Source organism: Clarias gariepinus, chromosome 26 (assembly GCF_024256425.1).
Source record: "Clarias gariepinus isolate MV-2021 ecotype Netherlands chromosome 26, CGAR_prim_01v2, whole genome shotgun sequence".
Lineage (NCBI taxonomy): Eukaryota > Metazoa > Chordata > Actinopteri > Siluriformes > Clariidae > Clarias > Clarias gariepinus.
In genome coordinates this window covers 3,969,574-3,984,431 of record NC_071125.1, presented here as the reverse complement: position 1 = coordinate 3,984,431, position 14,858 = coordinate 3,969,574, and the positions used below count along the sequence as shown (strand labels likewise).

At 38.6% G+C, this 14,858-nt stretch overlaps 1 protein-coding gene across 1 annotated transcript in view; it reads left to right on the top strand.

Moving 5' to 3' along the window:
* The window catches only part of znf385d (zinc finger protein 385D), a 79,342-nt gene that overhangs the window by 24,827 nt on the left and 39,657 nt on the right, over nucleotides 1-14,858 (top strand). The window lies entirely within an intron of this gene.

The window sequence follows — 14,858 nt, the reverse complement described above, 5'->3', positions numbered from 1 at the left end:
TTCCCGCCCTTGGTCTGTGTGCATGGAGTTTGCATGTTCTCCCTTTACTCGGCGGGTTTCCTCCAAGTACTCCGGTTTTCTCCCACAGTCCAAAGACATGCAAATTAGACTAATTGTCTTTCCCAAATTGCCCATATTGTGTGAATGAGTGTGTCCCATGTGATGGATAGGCTCCAGGCCCAACGTAACCCTGTATACAGGAGAAAAACGGTATAGAGGATGAGAGTCAGGAGGTCTGGGGCATCTAATGGGGGATTTGGGGAGTTTGGAGGCCAGATCAACAACCTTGAATTCGTTGCATGCTAAGCCTTATACGCGGCAGGCTGTGATGCACTAAGTGTTCTGGTACCTTTCTATCACAGCCAGCATTGACTTTTCTGTGGGATTGTTCTAAATGGGTTTTCCTGTGGAAAACGAGTCATTCTTGGTTGCCCATGATCTTGTCACCAGTTTACCTGCATATAATTAATAATTCTGAGGTTAGAGCAGGGTGTCCGCCATAATACAACACCCATGGATCACTAAGGGTTAAGTGCCTTTCTCAAGGGCAGTAGTACAGATGTACAGAACTACTGACGTTCAGTACCCAGAGCCCTAACCTTTGAGCCGACCCTACTTACAGATGAGTATGTTGTAGTACATTGGCAAATTTCTCCAAATTTCTGAACTTGTTCCAGAAATCACAGGAAAATCTCATTTTGTTCCAAATGAAAGCAGCGTATCTCTTCTAGCTGTCTTGCGGAAATGTAAAACTAGTTGAGCTACATGATGATTGTTATATACCAGACGTTGCTAATATATCACGGTGTATAATTAAACCCAGTATTTTATTTTTGGCTCAGCTACTGTCACTCTGCAAGATCTGGCTTTCATGTGTGTGCATTTACTGTGGTGACATCTGAGCAAGTGACATCTGGTCTGCCAAACCAAGCCTTTGCACCTGCGGCATGTCTCGGAGCAATGCTCCCTAAATCCTGCCACTACACCCCACCAACCCACCGGAAAAAAAGGCTCACATCTTCAAACGCAGAATTTACGATTTCCAGTATGGTGTCATGGTTAAAATGCTTAGCCCGAGGCCATGCTCATCCTAGCTAATCACTAATACTTACTGCTTGATCGTATCCCATAGTGCATGAATATTCTTCTTTCGATGAAATACAGCCAATAGTTACTCCACGACATCAGGGTTGAGCGAGGTAATCTGCCCTTCGGCCCATCTTTGCTATGAACAGCTGCCATTTTTATGAACACGGATATAATAAATGTAGAAATTGTGCCGGCAGTGTAATTGGTAAAAGTAACTGTTTCGTTCTCCGTTCTTCAGCTTGGCTGTATAATCATACTGGCTTTTTGTCAGTTCTTCATTTTACAATGATCGATCTTGCTCAGCGGGCGCCAAAGGACGTTCTGGCGAAGACAAATAGCCTCATCTGTGATCTTAGTGAAGTCATTATGCCATCTAACAGCTCATCAAAGTTTTAAAAAATGTAAAGGAAAACTGGGCAGTGGAAACCAAGACAGGACAAAACTCCTCTATATATTTTCTTTAGCATATTTCCAAGGCAAATATGCACTTAAACATAAAGGCGCCAACATTTTAGAGTGATGTCATAGAAAGAACATTTTTGGTTTCCTTAAGAACCTTGTGATAAATGGATGCGCCAAAGAAAAAAATACGACCACAAATATTAATACTAAGTGAAAGGTTTTTTGGGGGGTGGGGGGGTAGTGTTCAGTTTATTATGGTAATTGGGGAAAAAAAACATACAGCCAAAATGTTTTTAGGGAACTATTTTGGCCACAAAGGGTTTGTTAGGAAAGATAAATTGGCTAAAAGGTTATTTATAGGGAAATTATGGAGTTAAATATTCTTTAGAGAAGATTCACGAATGCAAAGGTTCAATAGAAATAAATATTGGACTAAAAGTATTGTGGACTGAAAGGTTGTTTAGAGAAGTGTTGATTGCATGGTTCCCAATGGAAGTGTCATGGAGCAGAAGGTTCTTTAGGGTAGAAACCTAAATCAAAAGGATCTTAAAAGAACAATTGTAGACTTAAAGGTCTTCAAGAGAAGAATCATGGACGTTATTGTTCTAATAATAGACTTAAAGCCTTGTGAACTTACTAGTACTTTTGAGAAGCGTCAGTTCTTTACAATAAAGTCGTGGACTGTAATAGACTTAAGAAAAGACCTGGATTGGAAGGTTTTTTAGGGCAGAAACAAAAAAACCTTGATGTTCATTCAAGAAGTATTTTAGGCTTTAAGGTCCTTTAGAGAAGTGTCAATGAATTAAGGATTTCAAATTGGAGTGGATGGACTAAAACTGTCTTTACAAGAAATCCATGGACTGAATCATTTATGGAAATTTAAATCCGTGGACCCAAAGATTTGTAAAAGAAGAACAAAGGAAAATTATTGACTGGAAGGTTCTTTGGGGAAAAACAGTTTACTTACATTTTTTTTTTATATAGGAAAGGAAATGGACTGATATTTTCTTTAGGGTAGAAACTTTAGTGTAAGGTGTTTTAAAGTAGAATTATTGAGTGAAAGGTTTTTTTAGTAAAGAATCATGTTATTGAAGGTTCTTTACACACAAGTCATTAAATGGAATGTTCTTTAGGGCAGAAACATGGACCTGGGGCTTCATTCGAAGTAGTATTGCAGTTCTAAAGGTTCTTTGGAGCAATGTCAATCACAAAGGAATTTCTTAATGGAATTGTCATGGCTTGGAAGGTTCATCAAGAAAAAGTCATGGACTGCAAGGCTCTTTAGGGAAGAATCATGGACGAACATGTTCTTTAATGTAGATTCGTAGACCCAAAAGTTTGCACGGAAATCAAAGGTTCTTTACAATAAAGTCATGGACTGGAAGCCTCTTTAGGAAAATAATATTGAATGCCTTGAATGTTTGTTAGTGTAGATTTTTAGCCCCATTAATTTGTAGAAAAAACAACTGTGGACTGAATGGTTCCTTAGAAAAAAGAATGGACTTGATGGTTTTTTAGAGAAAAATAATTGTGTGAAAGGTTCTTTATGGAAAAAGCAATGGACTAAAATGTTATTGAGCTGGAAAGTAAGATGTTTTGGAGAAGAATTGTTGGGTGAGAGGTTCTTTAGCAAAGACTCATGGACTCAAAGGTTCTATAGACAAGAATCATTAACTGAAAGGCTCTTAAGAGACAACTCATGGAGTGGAAGAATAATGGACTGAAAAGCGTTATTGACGGAAATTCTTCTGAGACAAATCATGAAATAAAAGATTCTTTAAAAAAAATTATGGAGTAAACATATCTTCGAGATGAATTATGGACTCAAAAAAAAAGGAACACTAGGTTCTTTAGGAAGAAATTGTCAAATGAAAGATATTTGTTGGGTACAACCCTGGAACGAACAGTTGTTCAGAAAAGATTTATGGACTTGAAGGTTCTTTACAGAAAAATTCTGGACTCTGAAAGGTATTTTGGAGAAGAATCATGGACTGAAAGGTTCTTTATTGTGAACTTTTATATAATCATTCTAAATAACACGAATGAATAGAAAACCACACAAATAAGAGGTAAGATCATTTTGTTTTAAAATGCATCATGTTCTAAGTTAAGTGTGCAAAATAGACATCAGTGTTTCATATGAGGGTGATTATATGGATCATTACAACCAGCGGTTTCTTCTATTTCACATACAGTGTCATCACTTTGTTAAAAGACAGAACACATGTGGGCCCCTACATTGTTCCTAATGACTCCGAGCTCGTAGGGTGTCTCATGCAAGTGGGTTACATAATCAGCAGAAATGAAATCATGGTAACTGGTACAGATTAGTGTTCATTAACTGTTAGCCATGCTAGCGTTATTAGATGGGCTTACTTCAAAGCTGCGGTATGTCTCAGTTGTGGGTGTGTGTGTGGGAGGCTGCAGCATGATTAGTATGATTATGATTATACGTGGAAATTCTCACACAGAGCCGACAAGTGGAGAGGGAATTTGCGCAGCACGGATGAATAATCACGAAGAGCTCGGCAAATGGATACAGACATACAGTTCATATGCATCGTTACAAAACGCCGGCATTTCTGCTCTAACACAATTAGAAATGTATTGTCGTGAAATTATAGGGCATTATTCAGGGTCAGGTTTGTGAGGTCATGGAGTGTGTTTAATCAGGTTGCACACCGAATCAGGGAGGGTTGTTGATTAGCTTGCCTTGTGTATTTCTGATGTGTTGGGGGCTTTAATGACTACTTTTGAAGATCGAAAAGCAAATCAACAAACAAATTGGTCTGTGTTTCAAGAGCGGTTCCGAACACAGCCTTCAGTTGATGTACACCGATCAGCCACATCACTAACACCACCACTGGGTAAATTGAATAACACTGATTATTACTTATGTAGCAGGAAACTGGTGACGGAACCATGGCCACCTACGTCTCCATCTATGCCTGTGGGGACCAAAAACCCAGTCCATCAATTCCGATCCCACAGAAAAGCCAATCTAGCACAAGAAAAGAATCTGGCCACAATAGAAAGGTACTGTATCAGAACACCCAGCACACCAAAGTCTGCTCAAGAGTTCAAGGTTGCTGAGTTCAACGTCCAGATCTCACTCCGACTACGCATCCATAGGTTGATCCACTGAGGCCCCACCCAACAACACATCACTCCATAGAACCTGCCTTTAACTTCCTGATTCCAGTCATCACAACATACCCCAAAGGTTTTGTTGGGTCATCCCCCGAGGGGCCAAAGGTGCCCTGGTGGTAAAAGAGGCTGATCGGTGTATTGTTGTTCACTATAAGGTTACAGGTTAAAGGCATACTTTAGTGTTTTATAAACCTGATCATTATCCATCTCCTCTCTCTCTAGTACTGTATGTGTGTGATGGGTAAGAATTTTTTCCCTGTACTTTAGGAACGGTGTAATGGAACAGCTTTTGAATTTTTATAAATATGTGATTATGATTGCAGTGAAAGTGTTTCAACTATGAATTGACCCCGGGAGCAGACACGGAATCAAGCACGCCATGAATCCTGGGTTGAAGCATGTTTTGAGCCAAAGAACGGAGCTGTAGGAATACAGTGCGAGTACAAAGACTTGGATCAAAAAAAAAAAAAAAGATCGACACTTAACCTAGGGCTGCATGATCCATAAATCACCTTGCAATAATTGTGACACATAAACGATATGCGATATGTAACTATTAAATGTACCGAACATATTTATCAAGTTAACAGCAAATCAGGGCACAAATGATAAATATATATTGGCAAACAACCTCTTATTGTTATGCACAAAAAAATAAATAGTTACAAACACTACATAATTTTTTTTTCGACTATGTGTATATTACCTGTAATAATTTATGATGAATTTGTTGAACAGGTCTATATTGCCATTTAAAATTTTTATACAATTTATTGTGCAGCACTAACTTGGTCATAATGTGCGAACCATTTTGAAGTAACCATTCAAATAGGTTAAATTGTCCTTAAAAGACCGTAAGAGTTTTTTTTGCAACTTTCACACCCATTTGATCACGTATAAATCAGAGCTAAATAAAAAGTTTTGGGTTGTTTGCTATAACTTTTGGTTTGATTTCCCTGATTAGATTAAGTTAAGCTGAGCCTTTATTTGTCACATATACATTACAGCACAGAGAAATTCCTTCTTTGCATATACCAGTGCAACTGGGGTCGGAGCGCACAGTCAGCCATGATAGCCCACACTGCTTCTTTCCTTTATTTCACTCCTCCTCTAAACATGCTGTTTCAGTGTTTATGTAAATGTGGTGGTGTAAATGAAGAAACATGCATCACAAACTCTTTGTGGCGATCCCATCCCTATGCAGTGTGTGTGTGTGTGTGTGTGTGTAGTAATAGTGCAGGACACAGAATATCAGTTTCTGGGTGGAACACAGATTGGCTGCTTGGATCGCTCCCCTGCGCTTGACGGCTTTTAACACTCGACCAAACTAGCTGAATTCTTTCTGCAAAGGGCTTTTAGAAGCAACCGAACACACTGCGTTCAGAGTAAGGCGGAGACAGACAGAGGTTGGCAGTGTATCCTATCGCAATCATGCAGAGACAGAAAAGAAAGAAAACTAAAAGAAAAAGGGAAAAAAAAGACCACTATGGTGGGTATGCTCAGAGAAATGCATTTTCTCTATGGCATAAGAGGGGCTGCTGGGTGAGTGACCCAGTGTGTGGTATCTGGGTTTTTCAGACACGCCACTGTGTGTTTGAATGAGTGTGTGTGTCCGGAAAGAGACATGAGTGAGCCTGAGTATCTGAATAGAACCACTGCTGAGATGCCCATTTACCCATCAGCCCTAAGACTTTGTGCTCCCTCACTGTAGTGGGGTCCAGAGAGGAAAAGTAGTTACCTGATAGCGCTGAACAATCGCTGTTACACACAAACACATAACCATCATTTCAAGGACATTCTATGGCTAATAATTGCTATCCATTGATTCATCCATGTAGGAGCCACTGTAGTCCAACTACATGAAGGCCAATGGTGACCACTGTATTCATTACTATTTTTACAACCGTGGTAGGACTTCTGGTCAATTACTACCAATTAGCCTGCATGTTTTTAGACTGTGGGAGGAAACTGGAGTACCCGGAGGAAACCCACCAAGCGCATCCAAACTCCATGCACACAGACCCGAGGCTGGAATCGAACCCAGACCCTGGAGGCGCGAGGCGACAGTGCTAACCACTACCCCATAAATGCTATTCCTCCCACTTAAATCTGATTTAAACCTTACCTCGGGTACAAACCTTTATTGCGCTTCAATTTTTTAAACAAAAGCTGCAGTTTAAATGAAAAAAAGAGAGATTTTCTGCCAAATATCCTCAAAACTGTTCCATATTCCCGTCATTTTTTTCCCCCAGCCAAGATGTAACCCCTCCCCCTCACACACACATACCTGCCTTTGGTATAACTTATATATATAAGAAAAAAAGCGAAAAAAGATTATATATATATAGTATATCTTTTTATCTTTTTTCGTTTTTTTTTTCTATCGAAAGGCTAATGCTCATTATTGAAGAATGCAATATTTTAACCAGACCCTTTTTCCATCTCATCCACTAACACCTGATATCATTTCAGCTAATACACTTCTCCATTTCTGCGCTATCATCGTTTAGAATTCCAGCCAAAACAAACACACGCTTGTTTTGACTGCAACACACTTTGGCGTCTGGTTCGTGAAATATGAACTTGTGAACTTGATGAACTTTTGCTAGGCTTTTAGTGCGATTACGTAAAAGGCAGCTGGATGTCTAAAGTAGTTTGATTGAACTGCTGCTATGCAATGAATATTAAATATCTAATTAAAGAAGAGATTTGAAAAACACGAAATGAAAGGGTAAACGTGTAAAGCTAGAAGAGTATAAAACAGTATGCAGGCTATTTACACAAAATTCCAACCTGCATTATTTAACACCTTACTATATATTAGGCTTTATACTACAACGCTGTTCAATCATAGTTATTAATCCTGATTGGTCAGAAGGTGTTGATGAAAAAATAAGTGTTTGGTCAATGACCTTTGTCATCGCCCACAAAGGGTACAGTATATAACAATGTATTGAGATGAAATTTTGTTATGGATCAAATATGGAAGCAGTCTCCAGTGTCAGTGCTTGGTAAAACTGTAAAATTGTCCACAGATATTTCAAGATTCAAGATTCAAATAACTTTATTAATCCCAGAGGGAAATTGCTTCTTTTTTTTTTTTTTTTTTTTCAAGTTTGGATATTGTTGATGTTTTTTCCCCCCCAAATGTTAGAACTACTTTGATGAAATGGTGTTGGACCAACATTGACTACATGACGTTGGCAGATGTTGAATAAATGACACTAATACAGTGTTAGAAATACAACTTTTTCACCTCTCAACTTAAATACATCCTCGATAGGCTCATACTGATTACGGTTGTGTCCCCCCCCCCCCCCCCCCTTTTTCTCCTGCAACTAAGCCAACGCCCTGAGGGGCTCTTGGACCCCTGTCTCGACAGCAAGGGCACAGGGTGCTGCTACAGTACCTGCTTTGTGAAACAATGAGCGGCACAAAAAAAAGGAACAAGATACATGGAATTTACCAAATCATTAATTCAAGATGCAGATGGTAAAAAAAAAACACTTAATGATTTGTAAAAGAAAACCTTATGCATTGTTTGAGGTGTTTGAGGTTGTCATTTTTAAATCACGAACCGTACCCTTCACTGTTTTTTGCACATTTGGTTGCCTTGATGCACTTCATTATATGAGAAACTGAAAATAAATAAAAATAGGATAAAACATAGACAGATTTGTTAAAAGTCACTACATTCTTCCTTTCGAATTTTGAACTGCAGCTGCTTTCTTTTGAGGGGTAAAAATGTATAGATTTTTGAGTTAAGGAGAATTATTATTCAAAACAAACATTATCAGTTGATACATTTTGACGAGTGGATGATTAATTATTACCATCTCTAGGAAAAGCTAAAAATGGAAAAGGAAAAGAAGAAAAGCTAAGATCTTAAAACATAATCCTTAAAAAGCAAACACATCTTTATGATATTGACTCTTTTTTTATTCCCTGAGCCAGTCCTCGATGCTTCTCAGACATCCAGCGTTTTATGCTCTTGCTGCGTTCCCACTGGGTTAAAGTATAGATCCTGCATATACCAAAGGCATGACATTAAATGTTCATCAGTCTTTGGCTTGAGGGAGCGCTATAAAGAGGTAGTTTGCAGGGTGAGAGGTGTTGTTTTGAAGTTTACGAGCCTTCGTAACAGAACTACTTTCATGTACAGAGGCACCCGGAGGAAAATTGAGGCTTGTCGAAGGTTGCCATGTTGAGATGGAAAGAAATCACTAGACTTCAAATAACAGTGCTAAGAAAGAGAGAAGGGGCATCGTCTCAGAAAATAGTCTGTGCAGGGGTCTGGGTCTAAATGCCATTGTGTTTATTCAGCGTTGCTTATGGTTACTGGAATGAATTACCCTAATTGGCACATGTCACTGTTACCAGCATGACGGTCGCTGCTCATGTGTTTTGTTTTCCGGGTTCCCTGTGTGCTTTTGTTTATTATGCCACATGCCTACGGCTTTGCTTTAGTCCTGTCTCTGTTCCTGGCCTAGTATTAGAGTGTGAACGAGTGTACTCAGAGCCGAAACCAGAATATTTTGGGGATTAGGCAGGGTCCCCTGGAGAAGGTGCCAATCCACCACAGAGCTGCAAGGAAACCAGAGTACATGGAGGAAACCCACCAAGCTCAGGAAGAGCATGCAAACTGGAGGCGGTCAAATTATTGGCCTACATCAAGCAACGATAACAACTAAGGAGATGTGAAATGACTGAAAGTGGGTTAAGAAATTACCAACACATAATTAATACCTGGGAGGATAGTACAGGATTGGGACTAAACAGCTGTGTGTCCATAAGAAAACCACTTGTTCGTGAGACTCATCAGACAAAAGACTTTAGTTTGCTAGGGAGCATAAAGATTGGACTTTTGGAGCAATGAATAAAGGTCATGTGATCTGATTAGTCCAGACTGACCCTATTCCAGAGCGGTGGGTGTGTCAGGGTAAGAAGGAAAGCGAATGAAGGGATGCACCCATCATGCGTAGTGTACATGGAGACAGTGTTATGACCTGGTGTTGATGAGTAGCTCAGGTCTAGACTCAGCAACGTTATGTTGCAATAAAATGAAGTCAGCTGACGACCTGAATGTACTGAATGACCAGGTTATCACATCCATGGTGTTTATCTTCCCTGATGGCACGGGGTATATTCCAGGACTCAGATTGTTAAGATGTGGTTTTGGGAGCATAAGGAAACATTTTCAAGCATGAATTGACCACTGTTATATAATCTAAGTTAAACTCTTTGTGGGTTTTTATTTATTTTCTTTGGCTGGGCAGTGCAAAAGATTTCACAAATTTATTGCACTGATTTATCTTTGTTGTTAACAGTGTAGCATAAAAAAGCACCGAAGCTGGGAATCGAATTTGTAGCCTGTCTGTTATTGTTATCCCAAGTGTGGTTTGATGCATATTTTGCTGTTGTTTATCAGGAATAAAATACACTAAAAGCGCAACATAAATAGTCCATTTTACATACATTGCCAGGAATTAAACCTCAGTGATCACGCAGCCCTGCTTGAACTGATGCTCTTCATCATTCTGTCTGTGCAAATGCTTCTTTGTGGATCTGAAATTCAGATTTTGGTTGTTCAAAATCAATAGGTGTGCTGCTTTCATCCCATGCATGCGAGCTACGGAACTGTACAAAACACAGCGCCTGTATTACATGTGACAGGTCATTTATTCCACTTTGGTCAGTAATAAGTGTGCTTGTTGTTGAACCCTGCTGTATTCAGCCTTCAGAGTGTTTGTGGGGTTGACCTACTTCCTTTGGGTCTTATGTAAATGCAACACCATTTAAGAAGTTTTGTAATTCTTTTCAAAGTGTAGAAAATAATCCAGATCTAGAACCGAAGGTTTTTGTTGAATTTTTTTCTTTTTTCTTTTATTTTGCATTTAGGGGGCAATCAGGGACATGCCTAAGAGGACGCGTCACGCTGAATGGCACAGTAGCAGGTTTTGTCATTTACATATTATGCCCCCGTCCTTGCCGTCATTGTCCACTTCCAGTTTGATTTCTGTCCAGCTCCCATCCTCCCTTCTCACCGTGGACGGGACGATTGATGAACTCTCCTGTCATTTCTGATCCACTCTGTCGCGCAGCAGCGTCTTTCTGACAGGATAAAGAACGACCCCGTTACTCCAGATGAGATGAGACAAGACTTCTAATCCTTCTAAAGAGTCGAGGAAAGTTCACATTGGTAAAGATAGACTCGTTTACTTTGGATAAAGAAACCATGTGTCAAGATGCTCTCCGGTTCTGATGACTGGGATCAGCGGGGAGGCTGATTATTTTTCACCAGCAGTCTGACAGAGGGGAACGGGGCTTCAGTCGCGAACCAAATTGACGGCGTTTCCGCAGTTGTCCTGCTGAGAAGCGTCAGTGTCGTAAAGCGTCGGCATTACGGCGCCTCGGTAGGGGAGATCTGTAAAACATGCTATTCATTTAGTTCAGCTTTGAAGTAGCAATAAAGCAATGGTTGAAGATAGGAGAATTTAGGAAAGGAAATCATTTCCATGTCCAGACTTGGGGAAATGGTTTAGTTAAACTTCAAAAATACCCTAGAATTCCACTGAGCCTTTAATGATGATGGATATTTATCTTCTCTTAATGGCCCGCTTTAATAGTTATAATAGAAGATGTGACACTATATTAAATTTAATAGCAGATGACTAGTTTGTTTTACCTTTTTGGTTTTGTAGGCATGCACATTAAGTAAATTGTGTTTGCTCTAATAGGCTGGTCTAAGCTGTTAAATGAAACTATATTTTAACACATTTCAATACAATTTGGCCTGAAAATCACAAAAGAAATATGAAAAGTTTGACAGCGAAACGAGATAAAAGCCATTTTCGGACTTACTTTGAAAATAGCTATATGACTTTATTTTAGAAGTTTTAAAAACAATGATACTTCCTGTGCACCACAGCAGCTGTGTGTGGGTTAAACAATTAGGAGCTCGTCCCGAAATAAAAGCTTAAACCGGTAGAGAAGGAGGCTGATGATGCTGTAAACTAAAGTTTTTTGTATTGTTTACATAGTTCGTCTGCAATCTTTGCCATTAAAAAAAGATGTTATGTGCAACAAAATGTTTTTACTTTGATGCAACTACTTGTTGTTTGACTCATAAAAAAAATCACTATCAAAACATGACCTTGTATATCAAAGCATGACCTTGTATATCAAAGCATGACCTTAAAACCTGACTTATACATTATGATAAAACTACGGGAGGTGGAGTTATAGCGTTTTGCAAAATCACACAAATATAACCGAAACAATTTTGATAAAACATTTTGCCATTTGTGCTTTTTACACCCATGTGACATAAAGAAAACATGCACAAAATTTTCTGTATCATTTTGCAATACTTCTTGTTTTATTTGGATTTTTTTTTTTTTGATGTTATCTCATTTTGCTGTTAAACAGTACAGTTTGCTTTTATTTATAGACCTGAAGCTTCATGTACTGTATGCCACGTAGACCACATGCGGTGCATAGAGCAGCGTACAGTTTCTCTGCTGTGTTCTTATACATTCATGGCACATTCTTTAAAATTTTTAGAAGCAAATCTAAATGAACTTTATATGGGAATTAAAATGTAATGGCAAATTATGTAATGCTGATTAAAACACTATATAACTGCATTTTAAATCTTGTCTGCACTATAATGCAGCAGTATCGTAGATTCTACATTTTGTGTCCAGTGTGGCAAATCCGAGGGCACAAGGCATCACAAGGCGGCACAAGCGCATACAGTCCATTTACCCAATGGGCAATGTTGGAAACTCCACTCAGCCACTTTGGACAACATGCAAACTTTAAGCGCACAGGCCAGAGGTAAGATTCGAACCCTTACCCTGGAGGTGCAAGGCAACAGTGCTAACTCCTAAGTCACCATGCCGCATCGAAAATAGCAAATGGCAGATAAATATTTTGAGGTGGCTATTGTTATTGTAGTTTCTTGTTGATGAATGACATTTTTGATTCCACTGGATCTTACTCACATCAGAAAGAAAGCATGTTAAAAGGTTCTATACTGTATCTGATCGAGACTACTTATGAATGAAAAGTAGATGTTCATGTTTTCTGCAAATTGCTATTTGAAGGAAACAATGACAGGTAATCGACTGTCAGTCTGCACAAAACAAGTCGATCCCGCAAAGTCAGCAGATTTTTTTTTTTTTAGAACCTAACTAATAATTGCTCACGCAAACCCCGATTTTGCATAAAAATGCAAAGTGCTATTCAAGATAAACAACATTTATCTTGTTTTGCAAAGTGGTGCTACACTTTTCCATCGCCCATATAAGGAATTAAGAATGCAGCCTCGTACATTTTTTCACTCTGCAAATTTTTAATGCCTTTTTTTCGTGACATATATAATATGTAAAGTATAATATAATATAATATAATATAATATAATATAATATAATATAATATATATAATATAATCATGTGTTTAGTGCTAAACTATTAAGACCAATATAATTTACAAATTTTGTAACAAATATTTATGTAAATTTTGACAAATTCTGATATAAAATATAATATTGTATACATTTTTAAGTACTGTAGAGAGAACAAAGCAATCATATTTAAGTGTTTTGGGAGCATATTAAGGGTTTAAACTATAAAAACAGGCATTTTTTGACCGCATACAAAATTTTCTGTTTTTCACAATTTGCAGGTGCGCTAGGAACATGACCTTCTTGATTTTCAGCGACTGTAGTCAGACTGAAATCGTACTAAATCTAACTTCTTAATATCAAAGTTGAACTACCTCAAATGGGAACTACTGTACAGGGGTCAACTACTTGAACATATAACAGAAAGTGGCCTAGGTGTTCTGCAGCTCTTGTGATGGGCTTTGACCCAGAAGTCAGGCATAGAGATTAAAGGTGGTGTCATTTGTCTTTGTATATCACGATTCAATTATTTGTCACGTGTACCTTGGAGCACAGTGGAATTATGTTTTTTCCACTTATCCCAGTTAGGAAGCTGGGGTCAGAGCGCCGGGTCAGCCAGGATATAGCACTCCAGGAGCAGATGGGGTTAAAGGCCTTGCTCAAGGGCTCAACAGTGGGGGCCTTAACCCTCTGACCTTCCAATCAGTAACCCACAGCTTTAACCGTTTAAACCACCAAGGGCCCTCAATCATGAGGGATTGCGAGCAATTGTACAAAAAGTAAAGTGTAAAGCACCTATCAAATGTACAACTCCAGCTATTAAATTGGTTCCCATGCTGTGCTTGTATAATGGAACAAGGACAGTAGTCCAATTAAATGTCCTAGTGTTACTATAACTATAACTCAACTTGCATAAAAACGTACCGAATGTGTTGCATAGCCGTAGGATAACTGTTTATAAAGGGTAATCATGATACTTTTCATTATTCTCAGTTCTTAATTATAAAGATACAACCTTCAGGGATGCTGTTTATCTGTCAGCGTTTTTGTTTTATACCAAATGCGGGGTAATAAATACTTATCACTGTATTTCTCTGCAGAAAAAAGAACCAAGACTTTCACCGGTACATTTTTAATGCCATATTACCTTAAACTATCTCTGCAATTCACCTCTGTTACATTAGAAGGTTAACGCTGATTAATGCCGTCCCTCGTGCTTCAGCTCCGCTTCATTCATACCTGAAAAGACGGCCTTCACTTTCAGTGGCAGGAATAAAAAACTCAGAGATGCCTGAGGCAGGGTGCTTTTATTACTCACATCTATTAAAAAGAGTTAATTGCACATCTAGTGCTCGCACGAAGTTTGTTTAACCTTAATTTGCAATATTTACAGCTCATGCATTTTTAAAATGTGGTCTCCTGGAGCTCTTTGCAGCCGTGGATCACTCTATTTAGTACAAAAAAAAAAAAAAACGGTTTAATTTTATTAACATTCTAATTTCGCCTGGTTACTTAAATATGTACAGTAACATTTCAGCTTTTTGTTGGATTGGTTGCTGATCTTTCCAACCAAAGAACATATTGACGTTGTTATATTTACACTAGAGCTTCTGGCTATTTTTTTTTTCAATGTAATTGCAGGTGCGAGCATGAGAGCTCAGTCTTGGCATGATTTCTGCTTTTTATTTATGTCTGATTTCTGCTTTTTTTGGATGACATCAATTTGCGTGCTCCCATTTGAATAACCAATTCAAGTTTACAAATTGTGCTGCAACATTTGTGTGTTTACATGATAGGACCCGTGCAAGC